Genomic DNA, 8,100 nt, shown 5'->3' with positions numbered 1-8,100 from the left:
AATCTCTAGATTTCCCTTATATAAACTGGAGTTGAATGGTGAGGAATGATAATTGAAATACCAGTTTGGCTACCTCTTACAAGTGCAAGTTTATATATTTATTTATTGCTGATAGGCAACATAGAGTGCTAGTTAAGAATCTTAACTCTGGGGCCGGCCGAGTGGCGCGATGGTTAAGAACTCGCTTGGGACGCCAGAGGGCCCCGGTTCGGATCTCACATATGAGGGCCAGTGACACTGCCCTCTACAGCTAAGATGCTGAACAACAGCTCAACCTGGAGCTGGGCTACCGTGAGTCGCCGGCGACGGCGTGGGCTGCAGTCCCGGTGGCAGTGGGTTGCCATGGGCTGCCATGTGTAGCCAGCAGCCAGCGTGAGCGGCCAGCAGCCGCAGTGAGCAGCCATCCAGAAGCCGGCGACTGATCTGCCTCACCCGGGAAGAGCGCAATGATGGTGCCAACTTGGGCCAGTGAAGCAACGTCCTCCACAACTAGATTGAAGAACAAAACGACAGCAACTTGTCTGTTCCCCCTCCCCCAATTCCCCAGCACTGTTCCCATCCCCCAATTCCCCAATAAAAATCTTTAAAAAAAAAAAAAAAGAATCTTAACTCTGAAACCATACTGTCTGGCTTCAAGTCCTGACTTAACCATTTGACCTCCTTGTGCCTCAGTTTCTTTATTTGTAAAATAGAGATAATAATAGTATCTACATCATAGGATTATTTTTAGGACTAAATGTGTGTATACCCTAGGATAATACCTTAAAACATTATGTAGAATAATAGTGCTTATGTGTGTTTACTATTATGTTGTTAGTGTCATTACTTATTTTTCATTGACTTGGAATGTAAGCTCCATGTATGCAAAATCTTTTTTGTTTGTTTGTTTGTTTGTTTATTGTTGCATTTCCGCCTCTTAAAAACAGTGCATATAATAGGCACTAGGAAATGTTAGAGCCCTCAACTTCTTCTGAATAAATTAATGTGACATTTAAGCTTTAAGTGTTAAGGTGTGAGCAGGGAAAGTAGGGTCTGAGGAGGTTAAGAAACATAGCCAGAGAGATGGACATCCAGGTGGCTGTGATGTTTCAGAAACCACAGGAAAGGAGACTTTAACAAGGAAGGAATGAGCCACAGTGTCGAATATCACTAGAGTGTCAAAGAAAAATGATACTAAAATATGGTCATTGCATTTTGTAACAAGAAGCCCCCTACCTTTTTGCTTTATTATCCTGGTAAGTAATGGTTTCCTTTCCCCTAGAGGTGCTTTTATTAGAATGTATGACCACTCAGCATAAGTCTTTGAATAGGTCTTAAAAGTTTTCAGTGCTGCCTTATCAACTTGCAAGGAACAAACTGGTCCAGTACTTACTTAGTTTTGGCCATAACCACAAAGGGCTCATCCTCAATACAATTCACTACACTTTCCCTAACCCAAACTCTCCTCTTGAATCAAACAACAAAACCTGCTATTGACATCTGCATACAACTCCATGCCACTTCCCCTCCTAAAAATGTCCTTCTTCCTTTCCCTACCCACCCTGTCTTTTCAAGGGTATAAATAGAAAATATGAAGAAGTCTTACAGCTTAATAAAAAAATGGCAAATAATTTAAAATAGACAAAGGAGTTGAATAGGCATTTCTTCAAAGAAGATAAATTAATGGCTAATAAATACATAAAAAGATGGTCAACATCATTAGTTTTTAGGGAAATGCATATCAAAACTACAATGAGATACCACTTCACATCCACTGGAATGTCTATAATAATAAAAAAGAAAAACCATTAATAACAAGTGTTGGTGAGGATGTGGAGAAATTGGAACCCTCATACATTGCTGATGGGAATGTAAAATGGTGCAGCCACTTTGGAAAGGAGTCTGACAATTCCTCAATAGATTAAACATAGAGTTATCATACGACACAGCAATTCCACTCTTAGGTAAACATGCAAGTGATCTGAAAGCATATGTTAAAAAAACCTCATATATGAATGTTTACATCACCATTATTTGTAATAACCAAAATGTGCAAACAACCCAAATGTCCATCAACTGATGAATGGATAAGCAAAATATGGCATATTCATACACAGTGGGATATCATTTAGCCATATAAAAGAATGAAGAGTTATTTGGATGACGTCACCAAAAATGATGGAGTAGAGAACTCCAGGATTCCTCAAAAGGCTGTAATTAGCTACTGAATAAAGTCCAAGTTCTTCAACATGACTCACAAGGCCTCTGAAGTTCTAATCCCTACTCATCTATAACGAGGGCAATCATATCCCCGTCCCTAAAATTTTTATGTTGAAGTCCTAATCTGCAGTGCTTGTGACTGTGTCCTAAGTTGGAAATAGGTTATTGGAGATGCAATTAGTTCAAATGAGGTCATTAGGGTGGGCCTTAATGCAATATGACTGGTGTTCTTATAAAAAAGGGACATTTGGACACGGGGAGATATGGACAAGGAGAACTCCATATGAAGATGAAGGCACAGATTGGGGTGATGCTTCTATAAGCCATGAAATGCCAAATATTGCCAACAGACAACCAGAAGCTAGGAGAGGGGAACAGATACTTCCTCACATTCCTCAGAACTAACCCTGCAGACACCTTGATCTTGGACTTCTAGCATCTCGAAGAATGAGATAATAAGTTTCTGTTGTTTGAGCCACTCAGTTTGTGGAACTTTGTTACAGCAGCCCTAGCAAACGAATACATCATCTTTCTAGCTTCATTGTGATCATTTTTTCGTTATACTTTATGCTCCAACAACACCAACTTCCTTGTAATTCCTTTCCATAGCCCTATTGTTTCTAGACTCTTTGTTCTTGCTTATGCTATTCTTCTGCCTGGAATGCCTTTTTGGTCTAGCTAAGTCCTTCTCATCCTTTAAGATTCAGAGAAACTATTACTTTTTCCAGGGACCCTTCACTGACCACTCCCCACCATGCTGCTGCAAGTGGCCTTGCTAGGTGCTCCCACATGTCCTGCACACCGTCTCAGCTTTGCACTTTCCACACTGCATTATAATTTTATGTTTATGGCTTGTCTGCCTCCCTCCACCCCATGCAATAAATTGTGAACACCTCGAGGAAAGGCTTAGTCGCCAAAATCCCAGTGCCTAGCACAGTATGCTGTCCACATAGTAGATGTCAATATATACCTCTGTGAATGAAAGAACTTTATTTTTTAGTGTTTATTCATTTTCTTTCTTCCCATAGCACCTACTAAAATGCTTCAAATGTAACGGGTGCCCAGTACGCCTTGACCAGTAGTTCTCAACTGAAGACATTTGGCAGTACCTGGAGACATTTTGGGTCATCACTATGGCATCTAGTGGATAGAGGCCAGAGATGCTATTAAACATCCTACAATGCACAGGATAGCCCCTCACAACAAAACATTATTCGGTTAAAAATATCAATAGTGTGGAGGTGGAGAAACCCTGATCTTGGCTGAACAAGAGACTGAATCTACTTTTTATACCCTATACTCATTGTAGACAACTAGTACACTAAATACGCTTGGTCAGGAAGCCGTCTTTTTTCATTTGTTTGTTTTTGCAAAAGTAAACTATTACCCAGCAAGAAATGAAGAGGGAGTGTCCTGGCATCTGGAATTAACACTATGGCAGTGGAAAAGTACCTGATCAATAAGAGAACACATATAAATTACAATATTGTTATGTCTGGAATGCTCTGTCGGAGTGAAAATGAATGAATTAGACCTACGTCTATCAACAAGAATAAATCTCATAAGCATAATGTTGAGTGAGGAAAGCAAATTGCATAAAGTACATGAAGAGTGGCACTATTTCTGTAAAGTATTACATATTGTTTAGGGATAGACACATATGTAGTAAATGTATAAAGACACACATGGAAATGATCAAGATCAAATCTGGGATAGTGAAAACCTTGGGATGGAGGTATATACAGAGGCTCTGATAGTAGTGGTAGTGCTTTCTTTCTTTCTTTTTTTTTGCATGTTTAGAAGTTTAATGAAGAGATGCAAAGATGGATGGAATTATGGTTTGAATGTAAACCTCTTTTTTTCCCTTGCTAAAGATACATGTATATCTTTATATATTTAATTTATTAGGGTGACAATGGTTAGTAAAGTTACATAGGTCTCAAGTGTACAATTCTGTAATACATCATCTATATATCACATTGTGTATTCACCACCCAGAGTCAGTTCTCCTTCCATCACCATATATGTCACTCAGTTTACCCTCATCTACCACCCCACTCCCCCTTTACCCTCTGGTACCCACTAATCTGTTGCCTGTGTCTCTGAGTTTTTGTTTCTTTATTTGTTTGTCTTGTTCCTTTGTTGTTTTCAGTTTTATATACCACAATAGTGAAATCATATGGTTCTTGACTTTTCCTGTCTGACTTATTTCGCTTAGCATAATAATCACAAGATCCATCAATGTTGTCGCAAATGGCAATGTTTCATCTTTTGTTATGGCAGTGTAGTATTCCATTGTATATATACCACATCTTCTTTATCCAATCATCTATTGAAGGACACTTTGGTTGTTTCCATGTCTTGGACACTGTGAATAAAGCTGCACTGAACATCAGAGCACATGCATGTTTATGGATAAATGTTTTCAGATTTGTTGGGTGTATACCCAGGAAAGGAATTGTTGGGTCATATGGTAATTGGTTCTTAATTTTAAAAAAATATATTGTCTTTTATTTTTTAATATCATATCTTTTCTATTTTTATGATTCTTTCTAATCAGTTGCATTAAGTTTCTCAAATATTTAGAAACAGCAATTAAAACAACCACATGTTTTGCTGGTTTCCCTTCTCACCATTGTTTATTTATTGTGTTTTACCATTTACTGTATTCTTTTAAAAAAAATTTATTGGGGGGGCCGGCCGAGTGGCTCAGTTGGTTAAGAGCTCGCTCAAGAGTTAGAGCTCTGAGCAACAGCAGTTCAAGTCCTGGCCCGAGCTGAGCAGCCGCTGAGCTGCCAACAGGTGGCAGGATGGCTCAGCTAAAAAAAAAAAACCCAAAACAAACAAAAAAATTTTATTGGGGAACAGTGTGTTTTTCCAGGAGCCATCAGCTGGAAGTCAAGTAGTTGTTTCAAGCTAGTTGTGGAGGGCACAACTCAGTGGCCCATGTGGGGATCGAACTGGCAATCTTGGTGTTATGAGCACTGCGCTCTAACCAACTGAGCTAACAGGTTGCCCCCATGTTTTTAATTTTTTGAGGACCCGCCACACTGCCTTCCTTAGCCTCTGCACCAGTCTAGGTAATGCTTTACTTCTTAAGCTGGGTAGTGAGAATATTCTTCTTGTTGTAATGTTCTCTATACATTTATGTATTTTTGTAATATTTAAAAAGAGCAATTACTTGATGCTGAGGCATCCTGTCACCTGGGGCTGAGGAAAGAAAAAACTCCATCTTATTAGTTTGCACTATCCAGAACTACTTTAATGTGGTAAATTTGAACAACTCATCAAATCCAATCAGTCACTATGGGACAGGAGTTTACATACCATACATCAGATAATAATCCATAAGTTCCTATATACATTGTTGCACAGGATAGTGCCTGGGTTTGCTTGCATTGGAGTGCTCACAATATTTGGCATAAGAATTTGAGCAAAGTATCGTTGCAGCAAACGAAGAGGATCAAACAGAAATGGACAGCAGGTTGTGAAGCATGGAATCTGTGTAAACAGGCCATTGACTAACTTTGCTATGGTTCATTGTTTATGTTTGTCTCTGTGTATTTGCAGATGGTTTAGTGAAACTGTGATAGGAGTCAGATCCTCAGACATTCTCTTTAATGAGGTGGACCCTGGAGAGTAAGAAACTGCACATGCACAAAGAAGGAAATTTTTAAAGAATATCTGGAAATTTTGCTGTGGAGTAAAAAGATCGGTCTAAATTTTTTTCTGAAGTTCCTTCTGGCTGAGGGTGTTTCCTGCTCCTGCCAAGTACCACCTGCAAAGAAGGAGCAGGGAAGTGCTTGGTCTGAGTTCCCACAGGCCATGCTAGGGAGATGAACACTTTCAAAGCCCAGGCTGAGCAGAGGCCCTGAGGATGGGGTTAGCAAAGCTAGATAGAACAAAAGTGTTTCCTTTTTGAAGAGGCTTCTTTGCACTTCAGGCTGTGGGTGGGGTATTTAAGGATTCAAGAATGGAAGGAAACTCTGGGTAGAGCCTGGGAGCTGAATTTTACTGTTTTGTCTGCTAGAATTAAAATGATTTTTTTCTTTTCTTATTAAAGATTTTCAAAAAAGATGTTTTATATTATCAAAGCTATACACGCTATTGTAAGGAAGTTGAAAAATACAGAAAAGTAGGATGGAAATGAAAAATTCATTTAGTTATACCACCTAGAGACAGCCACCATGAATAGTTTGCATATCTCTTTCTAGCCTCTAGTCCATGCATATCCTCTCATTTCCATTAATTGTTGTGGTCATATGTTATATTAAATATTGTATCCTACTTTCAATGAATATTAGACATGAGTATTTCCTGTCATTATGAACTATGTGTAAGTACAGTAGTCCCCTGCTAACTGCTGTTTTGCTTTCCACGGTTTCAGTTACTCATGGTCAACTGTGTCTGAAAATATTAAATGGAAAATACGAGAAATAGACAATTCATAAGTTTTAAATTGTGTGCCATTTTGAGTAATGTGATGAAATCTCGTGCTGTCCTGCTCCATCCCACTCGGGGTGGGAATCATCCCTTGGAGCAGTGTATCCACGTTGTATATGATACCTCCCCATTATTAATATTTGGCTGTCTAGGCTATCAGATCGACTGTCCCAGTATTGCAGTGCTTATGTTCAAGTAACCCATTATACTTAATAATGGCCCCAAAGTGCAAGTGTAGTGATGCTGGCAATTGGAATATACCAAAGAGAAGCCATAAAGTGCATCCTCTAAGTGAAAAGGTTTGTATGTAAAGGGGAAAAGCATAGTATACGTAGGGTTCAGTATGTTTTCACGTATCCACTGGGGGTCTTGGAATGTACCCCCCCATGAATAAGGGAAGACTACTGGTCAGTTTTATTGGTTATATAATATTCAATTGTATGCCTGTAATTTACTTAACCATTGAACCATTAGGTTTTCCCCCTAGTATTTGATGATTCTAAGTAATACTGCAATTAACATCATTGTGCAATAAGTTTGTGTACATCTCTGTTTCCTTAGGACACATTCATCCATTCATTATATAAATATTAGTGAGGGCCTACTATGTGCCAGGTACTATGCTAGGTGCCAAGTATCTGCCTTGGGTGTTTTATACTGCTATAGGGAACAATGGAGAAGGAGCAAAATTAAGAGAAAAGATGGTGGGTTCAGCTTTCGGATGTGTTGAGTTTGAGGTGCCTGCAAGGCATTCATATGGAGATGTCAAGGGAGCAGAGCTCAGTGGAGAGGTCTGGATAAGCTATAAAATCACAGATGTGGCCATACAGATGGTAATTAAAGCCAACTGAGTGAAAGAGATCGCTTAGGGAAAGAATGTATGTAGCCCCGCCCTGAGAATGTCTGGCTTTCAGAGGTTAGATAGCAGAGTGGAATCCACAAAAGCACTGAGGAGAGGAAAAAGGGGTACGGGGAAAAGCAGGAAGACTTTCAAGGAGGAGGAAATGGTTAACAACATTAAATGCAGGGAAGAAGTCAAGCAAGATAAGGCCTGAAAATGTCTTATTTATTTATTTATTTATTGACACGGAGGTCATTGGCTGGGTATTTTGTTGAGCACAGTCTCAGTGGAGTGTTGAGAAATGAAGTCAAATTGCTGAGTGAGAAGTAAGGGAGTGGAGATTACAAATGTACCTGTAAAGTACATTTGGAATAAATTTGTCCATGAAGGAGAGCTGGAGAGGTATTTAGTGTGTAGGGAGGATTTTTTTCTTAAGATGGCTGAGACTTGAGCATGTTTATTTGCAGATGACAGATAAGAGGGACTTGAGCATTGTTAATGGGAGAGGATAAGAAGGGAGGGAGAGAGAGGGAGGGAGAGAGGAAGAGAGGGGGAGAGGAACCTACAATTACTGGGTAGATATAAACATTTTAGAGTCTATTGATATATATTACTCA

Source organism: Hipposideros armiger, unplaced genomic scaffold (genome assembly GCF_001890085.2).
Source record: "Hipposideros armiger isolate ML-2016 unplaced genomic scaffold, ASM189008v1 scaffold_689, whole genome shotgun sequence".
Lineage (NCBI taxonomy): Eukaryota > Metazoa > Chordata > Mammalia > Chiroptera > Hipposideridae > Hipposideros > Hipposideros armiger.
The sequence above is the reverse complement of the archived record's forward strand: the minus strand, read 5'-3'. Positions refer to the sequence as shown.